Source organism: Bison bison, unplaced genomic scaffold (genome assembly GCF_000754665.1).
Source record: "Bison bison bison isolate TAMUID 2011002044 unplaced genomic scaffold, Bison_UMD1.0 scf7180017864060, whole genome shotgun sequence".
In the NCBI taxonomy this organism is placed as follows: domain Eukaryota; kingdom Metazoa; phylum Chordata; class Mammalia; order Artiodactyla; family Bovidae; genus Bison; species Bison bison.
Window position 1 is genome coordinate 3,454,585 of NW_011494632.1, and position 22,569 is coordinate 3,477,153.

The 22,569-nt window shown below is 42.5% G+C and overlaps 1 pseudogene; it reads left to right on the forward strand.

Moving 5' to 3' along the window:
• The first annotated feature begins 2,394 nt into the window (after positions 1–2,394).
• Positions 2,395–22,569, forward strand: part of LOC104985768 — a 56,964-nt pseudogene continuing 36,789 nt past the window's right edge.

Genomic DNA, 22,569 nt, shown 5'->3' on the forward strand with positions numbered 1-22,569 from the left:
GGCTCGAGCCCGGCCAAAAAGTAAGAGGTGGATTTGTTAGGATTCAGAGAGAAGCCATGCTTCAGGGTGTGGGCCATTGCTGAGGACAAGGGCTCGGGTCATGGAATGTGGTCTGGTTAGGTTTTGCGAGTGGGGTGAACTCATATGCTAATGAGTGGGAGGGCCATCCCAACCATTGGGGAACCACTCACTCCTCCATCTTTTGACAGTGCCTTAGAGCTGTCCTGCCACCTCTGGGTGTGTCTTTTGGCTTACAGATTGGGGATTAAGGTTTACTTGAATTTGACTTGTCATCTTGGACCCATCTGATTTTAATTGGTTTACATTATGCCCTTGTGCTATGTCATTCATTCAGACATTGTGTTCTGCCTCCTTCCCTCCTGTTTCATGCTCCTTTCCTCAGCCCACCTGGGCCCACAGTGTTGCCTCTACAATCTTCTGGAGGGACAACCAGAAAATAGCTGGATTTGGGAGGGAAATACTGTATAATATCCAACCCCTTAATCCTACCCAGCACTGGTCACACTGAAGACCTTGGGGACTCCCAAACTCCAGTCCAGGGGCCCCGGGAGGTCAACCTGCCTTGACCTGCCTAGGGATCTGGTCCTCGAAAGGTTGTCACACCTCAACCTGATCAGGGATCCGCAGTCCCAGGGGTCTCAGTAGGTCGTCATGCCTCGACCTGCCCGGGGATCCAATTCTCAGGAGGCCATCATGCCTTGACCTGCCTGGGAATTCGATCTCTAGGAGGTTGTCACGCCTCAGCCTGCCTGGGGATCTGCACCCTGACCCGGGGACGCCTGGCTCTCAGGTTGCAACAGTACTGGGTAGGATAAGCTTCAGAAAGACTCACCCCTAAGGAAGTCTACCCATGGAAAGTGAAGGAGGCCTATTAGTTTTTTCTTTTCCTTTTCCTCCCTGTCATGACTGTCTTTCAGATGGGAAATAACCAATCCACTTCCCAGCAGACGTTCTTGAGATGCGTCCTTGATAACTAGAAGCTGTTCGATCCTCTAACTCTGAGTAGGAGTCACTTAACATTCTTTTGTGCCACTGCGTGGCCACAATATCCACTGGGGGATGAGGAACACTGGCCTGAATATGGGAGCTTAAATTACAATACCATCCTGCAGCTAGAATTATTCTGCAAAAGACAAGGAAAATAGACAGAGATACCCTATGTCCAAATTTTCTTTTGACTAAGATATGAAGGAACTATGTCTTAAGTATGGGATTGTTATACGCCCTAAAAGTGAGCCTACTAGGCAGATGGTGTTAGGCACAGGCAACCAAGAGGAGAAACCCCCCATAAAGGCTCACCTCCCATGCTCCCAAAGAAACTGGAGCCTCCCATAGCTCCCAAATTGTCTGGTGCTTCTTCCTTGTATCCAAACGTGCCCCCATATCCGGGAGCAACCCCTCCACAAAAGCCAGCTCGAGTGTGTCCCTTAGTTGAAACGAGGAGAATTCGGACCAACCCGGGTCCATAAGCCCTTCTCCCTCTTACAACTAAGACAGATCAAACAAGACCTGGGAAGCTATACAGATGACCCAGGCAAATATATAGATACATTCCAACATATTACCTTGGCCTTTGACTTGATGTGGAAGGACATCATGGTCATATTTAGTCAAACTTTATCTGACCCTGAACATACTAGGGTTTTAAAGGAAGCCCAAAGGTGTGCAACGGGGCTTCACGTGTCCAGTGATAGATACCCAGTAGGAGAAACAGCAGTCCCCTCCTCTGATCCTAATTGGAATTATAATGACCCATCTGGGAAAGAGATCATTTTCTAATCTGTGTGAAGGCAGGACTAAAAGCAGCCCAACAAAAAGTAATCAGCTATGCCCAGGCCTCAGCAATAACTCAGGAGCCCAAAAGAACCCCATTGCCTTTCTGGAAAGGCTAAAAGAGGCCCTCCAAAAGTTTACCAATCTGGACTTAGACTCTTACGAGGGACAGGTGATTTTAAAGGACAAATACTGTCCCAACGTGCATCAGATATCAGAATTAAGTTACAACAGCTACAGCAGCAGGACCCTACTGCCTCTTTAGATGAGATGATCCAGACAGCCACCAATACCTTTTATAACAGAGAACAAGAGAAGGAGGCCAAGGCCCAGGAGAGGGAGAAAAGGAAAGAGATAAGGCATGCCCAGATGCTGGCCGCCCTCAAGAGAAGCCCTATGGTGCAACCCGATTCCTTGAAGGACAAAGCACAGGGCAAATGCCTACTCTGTAGACAGGCGGGGCATTGGGCCAAAGAGTGTCCAAACCATGACAAGTCTCCTAGAACGGCTTGCCACAAATAACATAAACTGGGACATAGGGTGGCACTTTGCCCTCGGGACCCAAAAGCCTCAAGGTCAAGTGCCAAGCCTTCCCTCACGATGGTTCAAGAGGACCGAAGCAGCCTGCTCCAGCCAGCCCGCCTGTCACAGATAACCATCATGCGGCTGGAGCCAATGGTGCAACTGAATGTGGCAGGTAGGTCTGAGAATTTCTTGGTTGACACAGGGGCTACCTACTCTGTCTTGATCTCCTACTCTGGAGCCTTCTCCTTCCAAATCTGTACCATTTTGGGTGCTACAGGAAAAACTACTAAAAGATTCACCCAAGCACTTCTTTGTTGCTGGGATGGACAAATATTTTCCCACCAGTTTCTGGTGGTTCTCTAAGTGTCCTACTCCCTTATTGGGAAGAGATATACTCACTAAATTGGGGACCACCCTGTGATGGGAAGTTTTTCAGCCCCTAGAGCTCTACGGCTCCTGGTTACTACTGAAGAACCCATTACACCTTCAATAGAGAGGGACCAAAAACTATGGGAAGACAAATTAACCCCCAGGTGTGGGACCAGGGGATTCCCGGACGAGCCCACTAAGCTGAACCGGTCATCATTGTCCTCCGAGATCCCACTCGGTTTCCTAATCGGAAACAATATCCTCTCAAAAGAGAGGCTCGGGAGGGACTACAGCCTTTAACGAATAAATTCCTTGCTTGTGGGCTATTGGTCCCCACCAGTTCGCCATGTAACACCCCAATCCTCTCAGTAAAGAAAAAGGACGGAACCTGGCGAATGGTTCAAAATCTCTGGATCATAAATGAAGCTGTGGTCCCCCTCCAACCCACAGTACCCAATCCCTATGTAATCTTGGGAGAAATCCCTCCCAATGCCAAGTGGTTTACAGTCTTGGATTTCAAACATGCATTTTTTTTTTGGCATACCATTGGCTAAAAAAAAATCCCAATATCTTTTTGCCTTTGAGTGGGAGGTCCCAGGAGAAAAACACCAACAGATGACTTGGACAGTATTACCTCAGGGCTTCAGAGATAGCCCCCACTTGTTTGGACAGGCCCTTAGCTGGGATTTCCTAGATCTGGACATGGGACCTAATGGGAAAATATTAGATAGATGACCTACTAATCTGCTCTCCAGATGAGGAAAATGCCCAACAACATGCAATTCAGGTTCTAAACTTCTTGGCAGAAAGGGAATATAAAGTCTCCCATGCTAAGGCACAGATGGTCGAGACAAAAGTCACTTACCTGGGAGTTCAGATTACACACGGGTCTAGGAGGCTGCCCTCTGATCGGGTACAAGGAATCCTCCAGTTGCTGTCCCCCACGACTGGAAAACAATTGAGAGCTTTCCTGGGGCTAACTGGGTATTGTAGAATCTGGATACCCAACTATGGTCTAATTGCCTAGCCCTTATATGAAAATTTAAAGGGACGGGATGATTCAATCCTACTGATGTGGGGAACTCCTCAAAAGAAGGCAGAGGCTACACTAAAATAGGCCTTAACTCAGGCACCTGCCTTGAGGTTGCCAGACCCAGAAAAAGCATTCCAACTTTATGTCCATAAAAGAGAGGGAATAGCCTTGGGAGTGTTAACTCAAAGGTTGGGATCTGAGCCCTAGCTTGTAGCTTACTTATGCAAGAGACTCGATCCAACAGCCCGAGGCTGGCCCCCTGTCTTCGAAATTTTGCAGCTATTGCAATCATGATAGAAGGTGCTTTAAAAGTCTCCTTAGGGGGCAAACTAACTATTTTTAACCAGCCACCAAGTAAAATAACTCCTAAATGGGAGAGGCCATTTATGAATGGCTGATCAAAGAATCCTCAGATATCAAGTAATGCTGATGGAAAATCCAGGCCTCACTATACCCCCTTGTGAGGTTCTTAACCCAGCCACCCTCCTGCCTACCCCCGAGGGCTCTCTCCCTTTTCACTCTTGTTTAGAAACCTTGGACCACTGGACAAAACCCCAAGAGGGATTGTCAGAAGATCCTCTGACCAATCCTGAGGAAATCTGGTACACTGATAGAAGCAGCTTTGTCTTGGATGGAAAAAGAAGAGCCGGGTATGCAGTAGTCTCTAATTTTGAGATCATAGAGTCTAAGCCTCTGCCACCAGGTACTTCAGCCCAATTAGCTGAGCTCATAGCCCTGACTCGAGCTTTAGAGCTGGGAAAGGAAAAAAAATAGCCATTTACACTGACTCCAAGTATGCCTTTCTGGTGCTACATGCACATGCGGCTGTTTGGAAAGAAAGGGGCCACTTGACCACCCGAGGGTCCCCAATCAAATATGGTGATCAGATTCTTCGACTCTTGGAGGCAGTCCATCTGCCCACTGAGATTTCAGTCTCCCACTGTAAAGGACACCAAAAAGGGAGCACAGAAGTGGCATGAAGGAACCAAGCAGCTGATCAGGCAGCTAGGAGAGCAGCATTACAGAACCATGACCTAATAGGGGTTGCCACCTTAGTTCCACAGACTAATTTGCCAGAAACTCCTTCATATACTGAAGGTGAGACTCTTAAAACTAAGAGTGAGGGCTTTCAAGAAGATTATATTGGGTGGTTCCAAAAGGAGGGACTCCTTTTTCTGCCTGGGAACCTCCAATGGAAGTTGGTTAACTCCTTGCATGCTGCCACTCATTTAGGGGGAAAGGCTCTCCAAAGATTACTAGAAAGGTCCTTCAGAGGAACAGACCTCCAAACAACTATAAGACAAGTGGTCTCCTCTTGTCCCATTTGCCAATTAAACAACCCCCAAGGAGCTCAAAGACCTCAGCTGGCCCAGCCCGTCCAATGACATGGGGCCTACCCAGGAGAGGACTGGCAGATGGACTTCAGATTCCAGTTTCTCAAGAGTATAAATACCTATTAGTCATGATAAATACATTCACAGGATGGATTGAAGGTTTTCCCATCCAGACTGAGAAGGCTGAGGAAGTGGTAAAAAAACTGCTCCATGAAATCATTCCGAGGTTTGGTCTGCCCAGGTCATTACAAAGTGACAATGGGACATCATTTACTTCTAAGGTCACCCAAGGGGTCTTGAAAGCATTGGGCATTACTTATTATCTCCATTGTGCCTGGAGGCCTCAATCTTCAGGAAAAGTAGAAAGAGCCAATCAATTCTTAAAATCAGCGATAAAAAAGATAACCCAGGAGACCTCCCTGGGATGGAAGGAGGCTTTACCAATAGCTCTCCTCTGCATCTATATTGCCCCTAAGGAACAGATTGGTCTTAGTCCTTATGAGATGCTATATGGGAGACCTTTTGTTTATGTCAATGACCTCTTCCTAGATCCAGAGGTTCAGACCCTCCAGTCTTATACCATGGCCATTGGGCAATTCCAACAGGATATACACTTGTGGAGTATGAACCAGGACCCAAAAGACTCTAAGGAGTCACCACTATATGCTTCCGGGACACAAGTCCTAATTAAAGTCTGGAAAGATGGGTCCCCAAAGGCTCAACTCCAGCCCATGTGGAAGGGCCCCTACCCTGTAGTACTTTCTATCCCCACAGCAGTCAAGGTACTAGGACATGACTCCTGGATTCACTACTCATGAGTCAAGCCATAGAAGAAAACAAAAGAAGACACTCAATACACCTGTGAGCCCCTGGGAGATCTCAAACACCGATTCAGAACTACAAATGAGTGCCATTCTAATGAACAACCCCAAAATCTGGTTTCTGGGGATAAGATTTCTCAGGATAGCTCTAAAGAGCCAATGCAGCTTGTACTCCAAAACAGACAGGAGATAGATCTTTTGATCCCTGAACAAGGAGAGACTTGAGCCATCCTGGCGATGGAAATTTAAAATTGGCTGATGCCCCTACTAGTCCTTGTTACACCATACTGATGCTGCTTATGATTGTTCCATGCATTATCAATTGTCTAACCCGTTTTGTCTCTGCTCAGGTCAACAAGCTACAACATGCAATGCCAGTTCAACAAAGATATAAAAGTACAGCCGACCATGGAAAATATCACTTGCCCTTAGATAGACACTGCTATAAGGACTCCGAGGCTTGAGACTAGCAAGAGGGAGAGGCCCAATATCCCTCGCCGTCCCAGTTCAGCAGAAAGTAGCCAAACAGACCTTGACGCCCCTATTCCCAAAGAATTGGGCCTCCCATCTTTTGAGAGGGGAATATTAGGTAGTTAGAATAGAAAACAGGAGTCCAAAATGGCGGTGCCTAAAAGATAAGGAAGGGAAAAGGCCGTGAAAATAGAACAAAGGAAGGTCCGAGGACCGGAGTGAGGACTTCAGGTAGAAGTCCCAGCACTCCTGGCCAAGCCCAATATGCATAGGGCAGGCCCAGGGGGAAGAAAAAAAAACATAAAAAGAGGAGCCAAAGGGCTCTCTCTCTGCTGTGAGCTGGGGTGCTCTTCTCTTTGCGTCTTTGTATCGACATGCCCTCACGCCTTGAAGATGGATTTTCCTGCTATCTTCTAAATAAAATAGAGCTGTAACACTGATCTGTAACACTGATTTGTCTGAGCTATAACACAGTCTGTCCAAGACCTGAGAGCTGTGACACGCCAAGGGGGCTTTAATGTCTGTCACTCCAAATCTTTGTTGTGACGAGAAAAAAACTGAGGAGCATACACTCGCCTGACATGTCTATCCACATGTACTGTACTCTTTTTCCTCTTCATAAATACTTTACCTACTTCACTACTTTCGGTCTTTGTGGAAATTCTTTTCTGCAAAGCCAGAGGGCCTGAGACCTTGTCACTGACCACTCGTCTAGTGTTTAGAATTTGGTGCTCTCACCGCCGTGACCCAACCTAAGTCTCTGGCTAGGAACCCAAGCCCTGCTTCAAGGGGTTACAGGCTGAGGTCACCTGAGATCAACATTACCCTAAAGTATGGCACATTGATGTAGAGCTCTATGTTGAAGTCACAGGTGTGGAGCCCTGTACCAAGGTCACATGACAAAAATCTCTAGAACTGACCAAGCCTCATAGCAACTGATACTATAAGCTTCTGGATCTAAACTGGCCAGTTTCCTGACCGCATATTAGGTAAAATATCTATCTGATTACCCACCCTATCACATCTTAACCAATCACCCAATGCCACCATTCCAGTAGGAATTTTGTCTTGAGGTTATAAAAATTGGCTACCAGCCCACTAAGGGCATCTGCTATCTGTTGAGTGGCCCGCTGATCAAACAGCATCTCCCACTCTAGTAAACTTTATTCTCTTTTATTTTCTCATTCTGCCTCATGTCTGGAAATTCTTTTCCAATCCACACACAGACCACGACAATTGGCCTATTGACTGTTTCAAGCTCAAAGAGTTTGGGAAATGGAAGGTATGGGAAGGACTTTCTGACATTTTCCTGAGTCAGATTATGAAACACTCAAGTGAGAGGTCCCTTCCTATGCTTGGAGGAAAGGAGCACCTTTATCCCTGAAGAAGGGAAGGAGCTCACAGAGGGATCAATGGCACCCCACTCCAGTACTCTTGCCTGGAAAATCCCATGGATGGAGAAGCCTGGTGGGCTGTAGTCCATGGGGTCGCTATGAGTCAGACACAACTGAGCAACTTCACTTTCACTTTTCAGTTTCATGCATTGGAGAAGGAAATGGCAACCCACTCCAGTGTTCTTGCCTGGAGAATCCCAGGGACGGGGGAGCCTGGTGGGCTGCTGTCTATGGTGTCACACAGAGTTGGACACGACTGAAGCTACTTAGTAGTAGTAGTAAAGCCAAGCAGGACCCTGTGGGGTCCTCTTGCACACAAAAGCTTTTCTGTGTCCCCAGTTTCTTATTTGCAGGACAAAGCCTTCAGCCTCTTAGACCTTCCTGAATACCAAAGAGCAGACAGAAGCTGTTGCTAATCAGGGGAGTAAGGGAATGCGGAAACAAAGGAGAAGCAACCAGGAAACTATAATGCAGCCATTAAAGCAGGATTCTGGTTCCTTCTCAAAGAATATACATAAGGATATCTTTGAGTTCTTCTGCAGGAACTAAGGCCCCTACCCTGGTAGAGGATGTTAACTTTAGGCTGGGCTCAACATTCCTGGAGCACCACCCTGCTACCTCACCACCAACCAATCAGAAGAAAATCACACATGCTGCAGCCCTCACCCCAAAGTTTGCCTGTAAATACTTTTCCCCCCAAACCATTGGGGAGTTTGGTATTTTTGAGCATGAGCCACACATTCTCCCTCCATGGCTCTGCAATAAAACCTTTCTCTGGTCCAAACTCTGATGTTCTAGTTTGTTTGGCCTCACTCTGCATTTGGCACATGAACTTATGTTCAGTAACAGGATCTGAACTAACAGGCCATGCTAACTTTCCCTCAGTTTATTATACTCAGCTCAGTTTTACTCTACCATGGAAAGATATTCCATGACTTTCCACTTTTTATCAAGCCTAGCATAAAAACTCAGGTTTAACTGTTTCTTCATGTCTTCATCTCCTTTTGAAGATGCCTATAAACATCTACTTCTGCTTCATTGACTATGCTAAAGTTTTGACTGTATGGATCACAACAAACTGTGGAAAATTCTTAAAGAGATGGGAATACCAGACCACCTGACCTGCCTTCTGAGAAATCTGTATGCAGGTCAAGAAGCAACAGTTAGAACCGGACATGGAACAACAGACTGGTTCCAAATTGGGAAAGAAATATATCAAGACTGTATATTGTCACCCTGCTTATTTAACTTAAATGCAGAGTGCATCATGGGAAATGCTGGGCTGGATGAAGCACAAGCTGGAATCTGATTTCTGGGAGAAATATCAATAATCTTAGATATGCGGATGACACCACCCTTATGGCAGAAAGCAAAGAGGAATTAAGAAGCCTCTTGATGAAAGTGAAACAGAAGAGTGAAAAAGCTGGCTTAAAACTCAGCATTCACAAATGAAGATCATGGCATCCAGTCTCATCATTTCATGGCAAATAGATGGGAAAACAATGGAATCAGTGACAGACTTTACTTTCCTGGGCCCCAAAATCACTGCAGATGGTGACTGTAGCCATAAAATTAAAAGATGCTTACTCCTTGGAAGAAAAGCTGTGACAAATCTAGACAGCATATTAAAAAGCAGAGATGTTATGTTGCCAACAAAGGTCAGACTAGTCAAAGCTATGGTTTTTCCAGTAGTCATGTATGGATGTGAGAATTGGGCCTTAATGAAAGCTGAGCAGGGAAGAACTGATGTTTTTGAACTGTGGTGTTGGACTCTTGAGAGTCTCTTGGACTGCAAGGAGATCAAACCATTCAATCCTTAAGGAAGTCAGTCCTGAATATACCTTTGAAGGACTGATGTTGAAGCTGCAATATTTTGGCCACCCTCAAGTGAAGAGCTGACTCATTAGAAAATGCCCTGATGCTGGGAAAGATTGAAGGCAGAAGGAGAAGGGGATGACAGAGGTTGAGATGGTTGGATGGCATCACTGACTCAATGATCATGAGTTTGTGCAAGCTCTGGGAGTGGGTGATGGACAGGGAAGCCTGGCATGCTGCTGTCCATGGGATCGGAGAGAGTCAGACATGACTGAGTGACTGAACTGACTGATAAACAGGGAAGAGCAAAACCTGACTCCATGTTGGATCTGTTTGTTTTACTCTAATCTCTGATTTTCATGGCTTTTTTTACTTTAATCACTGAAATGATACTGTCAATACTTGTGAGCATACATAATGGCCTGCCTCAGGGAAACCTATCCCTCTGCATAAATGTTAAAGTGACTTTGTTCAGCTAGCAGGGAGACATTCTGACCTTGCCCACCTGTGAATGGTTGCAGACAAGAAGAATCAAGCACTTCTCCTCCCTGATACTAACCAGGTCAGGAGATATTTTGCAAGATTTATGGCTTTTTAATTTTCTTCCTCACCTCCCCTGCCTCTCTGTTCTATAAAGGAAAATGGCATCCTGAAAAGATGGTACTCTGGGATACTAGCCCACCGTCTTCTTGGATACTTGGTTTTCTGAATAAATTTACTATTCCTGTCTCAACATCTTGTCTCCCAATTATTGGCCTGTCATGTGTTGAACAGACCAAACTTGGGTTTGGTAACACTCCCATGTCATGTAAAACTTATATTAAATAAATTTGTATTATTTTCTCTTACATTAAATAAATTTGTATAGTGTTAATTAGGCTTTCCAGGTGGCGCTAGTGGTAAAGAACCCTCCTGCCAATGCAAGAGACACAGGAGATGCTGGTTCAATGGCAACCCACTCCAGTATTCTTGCCTGGAGAATGTCATGGAAAGAGGAGCCTGGAGGCCTATGGTCCATAGGGTTGCAAAAGGTCAGACATGACTACAGTGACTTAATCATGCATACTCACATGAATGCATACTGTTAATCTGTCTTATATTATAAGATTCCCAGTACAGAACTAAAAAAAATAGTGGAAAAGATATTTTCCTCCATCAGAGAGCTTTTCAATACTTCTTTTTAAGTGGGTTTGCCTTGGCTTCTGTTAATGGCAGTATATTATGGCAAATCGTCCAATATCTTCACTAAAGAGATAGGACCTGTTGAGGGGAAGCAGAATATGCCACCCTGAACAGTGCCATGTTGACATGTGGACAGTTGTGAGCTGAAGGCAATCAAGACCCAGCAGACTCAGGAAAACTTAACTGCCTGAAAGAATTTAGACAAGGTGCCTATTACTAGAAAGAGAGCCATTGCCAGAGATAACTTCTTACTTCGTAAAGACTTACCTGTGTGGCAGGACACACATTGGTTTACCAAACATTTGCTCTTCTCACATTCCTCTATTTTTCTTCCTCCTTTTGAAGCCCCAGGACCCTGCCCCTTTTTTCCTTGGCTCAGGATGGTACATTAGTTGCTGATTACCGCTGAATTTCACGTTTTTGTGGGACTCTCATACATACATAAACTTATTTTTTGGCTGTTAATCTGTCTTCTGTAAATTAAAATATCAGACCAGCCAGAGATCCTAGAAGGGAAGAAGAGAAATGTTTTCTTCTCCATCACTATACAAGGGGAATCCCTCAGCTTGTTGCTACTTTTCTGCATCTGGAAACTCCTTTGCTTTCTTCTCTCTTAAGTCAGAGGAGGAAGTTGTGGAGCCCTATACCAAGGTCACAGATTCAGAACCTTGTACCAAGGTCACAGGACCAGAATCTCTGGAACTGATCAAGCCCCATAGCAGCTGTTACCATGAGCCTCCTGATCTGAACTGGCCAGTTCCCCAACTCCATATTAGATAAAATACCCATCCTATTTTCCACCCTATTGTATCCTAACCAATCACTTGATACCACCCTTCCAGCAGGAATTTTCTTTGTCTTGAGGCTATAAAAATTGGCTACTAGCCTGCTAAAGGCATCAGCTCTCCCTTGAGCTGGCCCACTGTTCTAACAGTGTTTCCCACTTGAATAAACTCTTTTCTCCTGTCATTCTGCCTCATGTCTGGAAGTTCTTTTCCAACCTGCACACAGACCACAACAGAAGTGTCTGTTCCATACATGACAGCTTCTGTCCTGTGTCAGGACCTTCTCATGTTTTTTCTTCTGTTTTCCAACCAACTTCCTTTCATTGTCAGCTCCCCAGTAAGTTTGAACCATTGAATTCAGGAGCTTCCTCTGCATATTATCCTCTTACAACTTATGGTTTCATTTCTACCACACTCATCTCAGTTATGTTTGTTTTATCATTTATTAACTAATATTTTGTCAGTCTCCCCTACTATATTGGAATCTCTATGACAGCAGGGACCATGATTTATGTTATTCTAGCACCTAGCTCATTGGAGAAGGCAATGGCACCCCACTCCAGTACTCTTGCCTGGAAAATCCCATGACGGAGGAGCCTGGTAGGCTGCAGTCCTTGGGGTCGATAAGAGTCAGACATGACTGAGCGACTTCACTTTCATTGTTCTCTTTCATGCATTGGAGAAGGAAATGGCAACCCACTCCAGTATTCTTGCCTGGAGAATCCCAGGGATGGCGGAGCCTGGTGCGCTGCCGTCTATGGGATCGCACAGAGTCGGACACAACTGAATCGACTTAGCATAGCTCATTTTTAGTGCATTGACTAAATTAACAAGTGAAAAAATAAACTTCTTCTCTTACTAATGAAAATTACCTAATCTGAGTGGACTTCTACCATCAATTATAATCACTATTCTATTCCTTAAAATGGGCAAATTGGAGAAAAAGTACCCATAGGATTGATTTCATTTGGTTGACTATCAAGTTCCCTTTGACTCTGATCCCTGAAAACAGATCTTTGAAATTTTACAGGCATTCATTTGCCTGGGGGAGGAGAAATTGTTCCCTCCTCAGCACCAAGCAACATCCTGATTAATTGAAGACAACCCTGGTGGTTCTGTTCCTTTTGCCAGCGACTCAGGAATGAGTATGACTGGGGAGGACTGTTGGAATGCTCTGTGGTAGTTTCCATCTCTCTTAAGAAAGGAGGTCCAAGGTGTTAAAAATGATTAAAGAAACTATTTTAGAGATACAAACAAACATTGTTTAGTACTTCATGAAGTGAGCAGTTTCCATTTAGAGAGTTGTAAAATGGGGTGGAAAGCAGGAGGCTTTTATAAAAAGAAGAACAAGGAAGAGAAAAATAGAAAATATCTGATTGGCTGGGGTCACACAGTTGACCTTGCTTGGGGTGAGAAGGAACAGGAAATAAGTATAGAGCTCAGAGTTGGCTTAGTGTTCGGGGATTCACTGACTGGATATACCACGTTTCTGGCCAAGTGAACCATTTACAGAGACAAAAAATTATCTAAGTCTTGGTTTGTCAATGTGATTCCCTGGGAGGGAGTGGCTGCATCTTGGACCTGGAAAGTTACCCCAGCAAAGGAAAGAAATTACTCTTTTATGGATTTGAAGGTTGTTCACTAAATATGTATAGATTTTCTGGAGTTATTCTGGGGCCTTGAGATGAACAACCAACATGCTGAGGGTAGCAGAGGGGACATAGGAAAAGAGTCATAAAAAGCCCATCCACAAAAACATCCTGCCTCCAATCTCTTGCTACAAGAAGTGTAAGGTTTATTTATATCTAAAGGAATTTTAATAGGTCTTCTTTTACTTCAAGCACATACTGTTACTCTTACAGAATGGTTTCTTAATAAGGGACATTTATAGTGATAGAATTATAAATTTCTATTTTGTTAGAAAAAGAGTAGCAATTTAAGCTTTAACCAATTATCAGATACTGAGGAAATATTTAGTTACTTTTGATTGGATTGAGAAAAATATCCTCAGATGCTAATGGGTGTGGAAAAGTTTTGATTACTTTTATAGAAAAGGTGTATTATAAAGAATTTTCAACAAAGCAATGCAATTTAAGATAATGCTTTCCCCCCCACCTATTCCATTTAGTAATGCAAAATGAATGCCTACTTCAGGAACACTGGAGAATTGAAATGACTGCTGTAATAGTTTTGGAGTGGAAATATCTTCAAGGAAGAAATATTTTTTTTAACAATTATGTCTAATTATACTTAGAGAATAAAGAGGTTCTTAGTATTTATGAATCAACCAATGTTCTATTTTCCAACTATGTTTTCTCTCTCAGAGGCCTATTAAATAGAAACAAGAAACCTATTTATTATTAAATTAAAAAACTTTCAGAATTTTTAAAAAGTCTTCACATATAAAAATAACTTTCAAACAGTATCACAGTCCAAACAATGGTAAATCAATGCACAGAGAGCGTAAGTCTTTCTCTCTGTTTAGAATACAATCTCCCTCTCCAGTGGCAATAATTCATGTTCATTTCTTCACCTCAAATCTCATGAATAGCTTAGATGGATGATGGAGCAGATTATGTCACATATTAAACATACATTAAATGTTTATTGAGCACTTCCTGTGTGTCAGGCATTATGTTTGGTGTTTCTGGGAATGAAGTTATGAAAAGGGCCACTAAAGACAATTCCCTCAATGAAGGTAAGGGGGGAAAGAGGAGTAGTGATCAAATAAGTATTTTTCTAAATGTGAGCAGTTTTAAGGTGAAACTGAACAGATCCTGTGGGGCTTCCAGTTACAAATCCTTTCTGTGTCCCCCTTTTCTTGTTTGTAAGAAATAGGTTTCATTCAGCCTCCTTGACCTTCACTGTGTTCCAAAAGGCAGATTCAAACAGTTGTTTATCAGGGAAGCGAGGGATGTAGAAATGAAAGAGAAGCAGCAAAGAAACAATGGTGCAGCCATGCGGAAGTGTCCTGGCTCCTCCTCAAGGAATACACATAATAATATCCTTGAGTTCTGCAGGAATTAGCACCACCACCCAAGCGAAGGGTGGAAACTTCAGGCTGAGCACAGAATTCCTGGAGCACCACCCTCTGACCTCCGCACCAACCAATCAGAAGAAAGTCTGCGCACAGTGAAGATAAAGAAGACTTTGACTCCCTCCCTAACTGATTAAGTTCGATTAACTTTCCCTTTCTCCCTTTAAAAATTTTCATGGTTGAGCTGAATCTTTGGAATTGGGTTCCTGGACAAGACACTGCCTTCTCCCCTGGTTGCCAGCCTCCTAAATAAAGCAAACTGTCCTTTCCAACTAATACTTGTCTCTCAAGTATTCGTTTTCCAACAGCAAGCAGCTGCACCTAAATTCGGTGTAAAGGCAGTATAGGCTACTGGAGAACATCAGCAGAGGTACCTAACTTTACCGGGAGGGCTGTGGAAGGCTCCCATAAGGAAATGATGTACACTAAGATCTGTAGAAAGGATGCAGTAGCTTTAACAGGTCCTTTTATCTATTTTAGACCATTGGAGGCAGAAAGAGCGTTATGCTGTCATATCCTGTTTAAGTACTTCCTGCGTTTTAGCACTTATTTCTGTTAGATATATCTGAGCACATGTAGCATTTTTAGACTTCAAAGTGAATTAGTTTCTTTTTTAAGGCTTAAACTTTCAGAAGGGAAAATTCTTAATTTGGGGTTAAAAATAAGTAATGTGCTGCAAAAAAGGTAAAATCAAGGTAGATAAATACATGTGCAACCTCTAAAATATGGGGAAATAATACAAAACAAGACAAAGTGAAGAACTCCATATACTGTGAAGAACTTAGATTATCCACTATCAGGAACTTCCAGGAAGAAGTCCTTAAATGGTTTGTTTCATGTTATTGAAAGTCTACCATAGGTTGGATGTATGTGGGGAATTCAGGATTTCTTGTCCATCTATCATTATTCTTTGACAAATGAGAATCTTGCTCACTGTTAAATTCTTTAGCATCTCTTAATGTTGGTTTGGGAGTTTTAGAGAGTAAAATCCAGACGTTTTGTCAGAAAACCCAAGGGCAATCACAGAAATGCTGGATGTTTAGTCGAAGAGCGAGATATTTATGATAGGGCATAAGGACTCTGTTCTGGTAGTTATGTGTACTGGGTTGTAAATTTTAGGAAATAACTCAGGTAAGGACTGTCTGTTTATTGCCAGGGACCTTCCAATTACCTCTACTGACACTGTTTTGTTCAGTACTTACGGGTTTTTCCCTGGATTGCTACAGTGAATGCCTATATGGTTTCCCCCCTTTAATCTTGTTCTCTTTGAATATGTATTCCACTCTGGAGCCCAAGTGACCTTTTAAAAGGGCAACTCTGACCAGGCCATTCTCCTGCTTAAGAATTCTCAGTCCTTTGCCCTGAGGATTACAATCAGCTTCACAAAAAAAGGGCATCATAATTTCACTTTCTTCTTTTCATATTTTTTTATCTTGTTGCTGCTTTACCCTTAACTTTCTACTTAGCCAGATGAGTTACATACTTGTAGTTTCATTAAGAACAGAGGCATCCATAGGTCTGTCTTTCCGGTTTCCCACTTTGCTGACATCACCTCCACATGGTCTGCTGCTGCTGCTTCTGCTAAGTCGCTTCAGTTGTGTCCAACTCTGTGCAACCCCACAGACGGCAGCCCACCAGGCTCTCCCGTCCCTGGAATTCTCCAGGCAAGAACACTGGAGTGGGTTGCCATTTCCTTCTCCAATTCGTGAAAGTGAAAAGTGAAAGTCGCTCAGTCGTGTCCGACTCTTAGCAACCCCACGGATTGTAGCCCACCAGGCTCTTCCGTCCATGGGATTTTCCAGGCAATAGTACTGGAGTGGGGTGCCATTGCCTTCTCCACCACATGGTCTACCCTTCCATTGTAGTGTTACCTTCCAGGCTGAGCTAGGTTGCGTTTCTCCACTCCACCCCACCCTCCCAGTTTTATTAATAAATTCACTTAAATAAGAAGACACAGGAAGTTCTATATGTCAAAACCACAAAACAGAAGTCACACATTTCCTTGTGTAAAGCCATATTGTATGGTAACTTGAATACTGTTTAGCACATTAGCTAGAATTAAACAGTACAAATACATACAGAAGTTAAGCAATTTCTGACACATTATTACATGTGGATGTAGGATACATTTGAGCTCAACAACTTCTGGGAAATTTACATGGCAAAGCATAAACTTTAACACATTTGGTTCAAAACTTTAATATATGATAATACTAAATGTTGAAAAAAGTGTTAGTTGCTCAGTTGTGTCCAACTATTTGTGATCCCATGGACTGTAGCCTGCCAGGCTCCTCTGTCCATGGAATTTTCCAGGCAAGAATACTGAAGTGGATTGCCATTTCCTCCTCCAAGGAATCCTCCCAGTTCAGGGATGGAACCCGAGTATCCTGTGTCTCCTGCATTGCAGGTGGATTCTTTACCTGCTGAGCCTTTGGGAACTAATGTAAAATGCAATTAATATTTAGTTTTCTGATGAGAAAAAAAAAGCACATGTCACTATAAATAACATACATCAGATTTCATTACAAAAAAAGACATATTTAGGCCATTGTTCAGAAGTTGATGTTAATACTACTGCATCTTATTTGGACGAAAGTAGACCATAAGATCAACAGATTATGTAATGCTATTATAAACCAGATATCAGAAATTAATGGAGCTCGTATTTATCTTACAGAACTTAATTTTCTCCATTTAACCATAATCTGTGAAATATGGTTTTTTCATCAAGGCTTGAGATTATTAGGGTTAAAGGTATCTTCTGCTGAACAAGTTGTTTCAAACAGTTCCCCTGTGAAAATGTTAAAAGTAAACTGGGTCCTCTCCCATGACAATCTCCTACAATATAACACTGACTAATTTAAAAGATCCAGAAAGCACCTTCAGGAGTTAATATTATTGCAGACTTTGGTGGGAAGAAGATAACCTGAATGATAAAAAAATAATACATATAATACATACACATACAAACACACACACATATATATATACCATTTCTTTTCTAAAAAAGTGAATGGTGTTGCTTTCTTCTTTATCACCTCTTCTTTCTTCAACCTTTTTAGAAAATAAAACAAAGAAAAACCCAGGAAATTATTGAAAGGAACTAAAACAGCCTTATATTATTGTAGGCCCCTTGTTCCCCTAATTCTTAAGAAAATTGTGCCATACACTTTAGGTGCAGATGGAACAACTAAATGAACTGAAAGCAATGGAATAAAAATACAGAAACTTCCCTTTTCTTTGAATACTCTTTTTGTGCTGCAGAAAACAATGCCTAAAGTGGAGCTCTTCCACTGATCAGTCAGGAATATATAGAGCTCTCTTCACACTTCAAGAAGTTAGGTAGAGTCTGCAAATTCAAGGCTCTTTACCTGCATTTACTCTATTCTTTGTGCATCCAAAATAAGAGCAGGACTATTCCTGGTGTTATTATGAGAGGCTTATATGAGACAGCTCCTAACTACTACATTACCACATAACCTGCTCGCTGATGTAGAATTCTGTGACCCACATATACTCTATCTACATGAAAGTTACTCATGCACATGAACTGCTTGAGGAAAACAATAACCAAAAGCGTGTCAGTTCTTAACCTGCAAATTAAAGAATTTCCAAAAGAGAAACTAAACGTTAATATGCCTTTAGATGGAACAGTAGCATTTCATGGCCCTGAAAGCTAACATAAGTAAAAGTCCTCAGCCATTCTCAGTGAAGCGGCACTGGGCAGGGGGGCATGTGGGACTGTGCAGGCTGCCCTATAGGAGCTGGTAAGACACATTTCTCCATTTCTGTTCTCCATAATACCTTGCTCACTGGTCTACTAGGGTACTGGCCTCCAAGGGTTGGAACTGTTAAATCTCTTCTCTCTTCTTATACACCATGAGTTCTTTGAGTCAAGGACTATGTCCATTCATTTTTATAGGTACAGAGCTTTGCATGTTTTCTTGAAAGTGAAAGGCATATGATTGGTGCAACTTATCAGAAACAAGTTTTATTTTTGACACTGTTTATCTGGGTAATGTGTAGGGAAAATAACCTGCTTTCCTGCTTTGTTTGCTTCTACTTGAAAGTATACTTTTCCTAATCTTGTTACCAAAAATTCTGAGGTCTGTACTTGAGCATTATGATTCAAACTTAGTAGAGTGCAAATGGTACATTTCATTGCTTAAGAAGATGGTCATTGGAGCCCAAATACTTGTGTTTGAATCTTGGATCTTTAATTTCTTAATTGTATGACTTTGAGCAAGGTAACTTCTCCACCTCTTTGGTTTTCCCAGCTATAAAATAAGTGTTTGTCACATAGAGTTGTTGGAGGATCATTTAAGATAATCTTTATTTGGCACTTAGGGTATTTGGAAGAGAGCAAACACTTACTAAATGTTAGGTTAGGTATTAACAATATTCTGAGGGTCTGCCATTACTGTCCTGGGGGCTGTTTGTGGTCTTTGGAACTAGACAGAAGCATAAGACACTGTGCTGCTAAGGATCAAGAGCAGGAACGTCAAAAGGTGATAAAGGCATGACCCAATTCTCATCAAGTTACAAAGTAAAAATTTGTAGTTTCCGTAAAGAATTGAGGGACAAAGTAACTCAGGCATTTAAAAGAAGGAGAGATGAAGGAGGGAGAGCTTTAGCTAGAGTGAGGGGTTTCAGTCTTGGCACTGTTGACTTCTTGAGATGGATAATTCTTTTCTATGGGGTTGGCTTGTCCTTGTAGGAGGTTTAGCAGCATTTCTGGCCTCCACCAACTAGATGCATGTAGCTCAGCCTCTAGTTGTAAAAACCAAAATGTTTCCAGAGTTTACCAAACACCTTCCAGCATGAGTGTGTGGGTGGGGAGAGGAGGAGACAAAATTGCTCCCATTTGAGAACTCTAAGTCAGGGGAATTTGTGAAAATTTAGCCTGGGTATGCTGGGAATTGTGCAGTGAAGTCAGGTCAACTGTGGGGAAGTAATTTTCAAATGAATAGCAAAGATCAGAAGAGGCTTTGAAAATTCACCTTTGAGAAATCTTTAAAAATCTGATGGATCTTTATCTGTCTAAAATGAATTGGCTATTGAGTTTGAGGGAGGAATGGATTTTCAGGTTTTATTATTAACATTTGCCACTCCCAGAAGATGATACATCATGTGATGTAGTCTCTCAAGGCATCAAAAGACTAAACAAGAATGGTAGGCATGAAAGTGTGAAACATGGCTTCTGACACCAAGGAGCTTGTTTATTATCAACCTTTTAAAGGCAGAGGTTATATTTTATGAGACAAGTTTACAAGACACATTAAAAAGCACTAGAGAGTTAGATATGCCTCTATTTACATAACCATTCAAGACAATACAAAAGGAAACTTTTCTAAGATTAACAGCAAAATTTTCTAGGAATTTTGTGGAGGAAGGAACATTTTCCAGCATATCAGCAGTGCCCTGAAAATGGGTGGGATTTATGTGAAAGATGGCAGGTATATCAGGAAAGTAAGTCCTGAACAAAGAAATGGAGGTAGAAAGGAACAGGGAAGGGTTAGCAGTGAAAAATCTGTGCTAGAATTGAGGGTTTGGTGAAAAGCAAGAGATAGGGCTAAAGAGACGTTTAGGTTCCGATTGTTGAAGTCTGTGTATTTCCATTTATGCAAATTAGTAAAATGCCTTTTTACTAATTTGGGGCCTTTGGGGCCTTTTGGGGCCTTTGACAGGAAGCCTTTGATTCTCACCTGCTGTAAGCCACCTCAGGGACTTTGAGCAGGACTCAAGGGATAGACAAAATGCCGCCTTAGTCTTGGGCATATGGCTTTCTCCATGGTGTTTGGTGAATGAGTTTATTTTGATCCTGTGTTCTCGTCTCTGAAACTGTGACTTTCAGAGAACCATGTGACTCATACCTGTAGAAAATGTTTCAGTTTCCAAAGCTGTGTTCTTTTCTCTGCTGCTCAGATTCCCATTGCTTTTGTTATTTGGGTTGTGGCAAAGACATCCTTCTTCTAAGCAGCATCCATTGATTCTGGGCCACTTTTGGAATCAATAAGTAGAAGAAACCAGCTTAAACGTGGATCACACACAACTAAATGCTAAGTTTATTATCACACCCACTTACTTCAGTATCTAAACAGAGGTGCAGAAATCAAATCAAATGAACAACAAAATAACCCTAAAATTAAAACATATCATCAGTGGCAACCAAAATCCTCTCTTTCTCTCGAATTTAAGCCAAGGTAGTTCTCTACAACTCCAAAGATGAAGATAATGCCAAATTTAAAGATATGAAACCACATCTAAAGGGATACATTTAAAAAATCTTGCCCAGATTTCTTCCCTGTTATCATTTGGACAAAAAGTTCTGTACGGGACACTCTTCCATCTTTGAATGTTTCATGTCCAGTGTTTTCTCTCTGGGAATGCTGAAATTGATTCTTACAGTCTCATAGGGATAAACATGGATCACTTACAGAATCTATGGTGATGTTTGTGTCTGAATGTGCTTGACAAAAACAGAGACAGACAGAGAGGGAAACAAAATACATCCACAGTCAGAAAACCACTCATGCTCAGCAATGTGCTGAGCTCTCTTAACTGAAAACTGAAATAATAATTCTAATAATTTAGACTTGAAATTTCCCATTCTGGGACTCAATTTCTAGCAGGAAAAAACTTGCAGGAATATTTAAATCTTGATGGCCCATGCTCCAATTTCTTGAAGAGAAGGAAATCAGTCTTTTCCTCCCAGGAAATCTGGCTCCCTAAATGCTAAAAATAAATCCTCATCTGTGTAGCCAAGTGGTCTCTTATGTTCCATCAACTGAGGATCTGGGTAACATCATTTTCCTGTGGGAGGTGGAACCCCCAGGAAGAGGAGAGTTTCACATTTTTTTCAGAAACAGATTCTGCAGCACTGGATTCCATTCCCTCTGCTGCCTGTTGGTCTCCGGCTCTTTTTCTGCACTGACCATCCTCAGTCTGTTGGCCACTACCTCTGCTGCTGCTTGTCCTGCTGGGCTGTGAATCTTCAGGGCAGTTCACACCTGCCCTTGCTGCTGCTGGCTTCCTTCAAGCCACCCACTTTTATCCACTGTGACAACAGCCACTCTGCTGCTTAACAACACTGGACAGCCAACTCCTCCCATTCTGCTCCCTCTCTGGTGAGCAGGAAAGCATCTGCCATCCTCCACAATCAGCTCTTAGAGAAGGTGTTCCCCTATACAGATTTTTTTTTTCTTCTAATTTTATTTTATTTTTAAACTTTACATAATTGTATTAGTTTTGCCAAATATCAAAATGAATCCGCCACAGGTATACATGTGTTCCCCATCCTGACCCCTCCTCCCTCCTCCCTCCCCATACCATCCCTCTGGGTCGTCCCAGTGCACTAGCCCCAAGCATCCAGTATCGTGCATCGAACCTGGACTGGCAACTCGTTTCTTACATGATATTTTACATGTTTCAATGCCATTCTCCCAAATCTTCCCACCCTCTCCCTCTCCCACAGAGTCCATAAGACTGTTCTATACGTCAGTGTCTCTTTTGCTGTCTCGTACACTGGGTTATTGTTACCATCTTTCTAAATTCCATATATATGCGTTAGTATACTGTATTTATGTTTTTCCTTCTGGCTTACTTCACTCTGTATAATAGGCTCCAGTTTCATCCACCTCATTAGAACTGATTCAAATGTATTCTTTTTAATGGCTGAGTAATACTCCATTGTGTATATGTACCACTGCTTTCTTATCCATTCATCTGCTGATGGACATCTAGGTTGCTTCCATGTCCTGGCTATTATAAACAGTGCTGCGATGAACATTGGGGTACACGTGTCTCTTTCCCTTCTGGTTTCCTCAGTGTGTATGCCCAGCAGTGGGATTGCTGGATCATAAGGCAGTTCTATTTCCAGTTTTTTAAGGAATCTCCACACTGTTCTCCATAGTGGCTGTACTAGTTTGCATTCCCACCAACAGTGTAAGAGGGTTCCCTTTTCTCCACACCCTCTCCAGCATTTATTATTTGTAGACTTTTGGATCGCA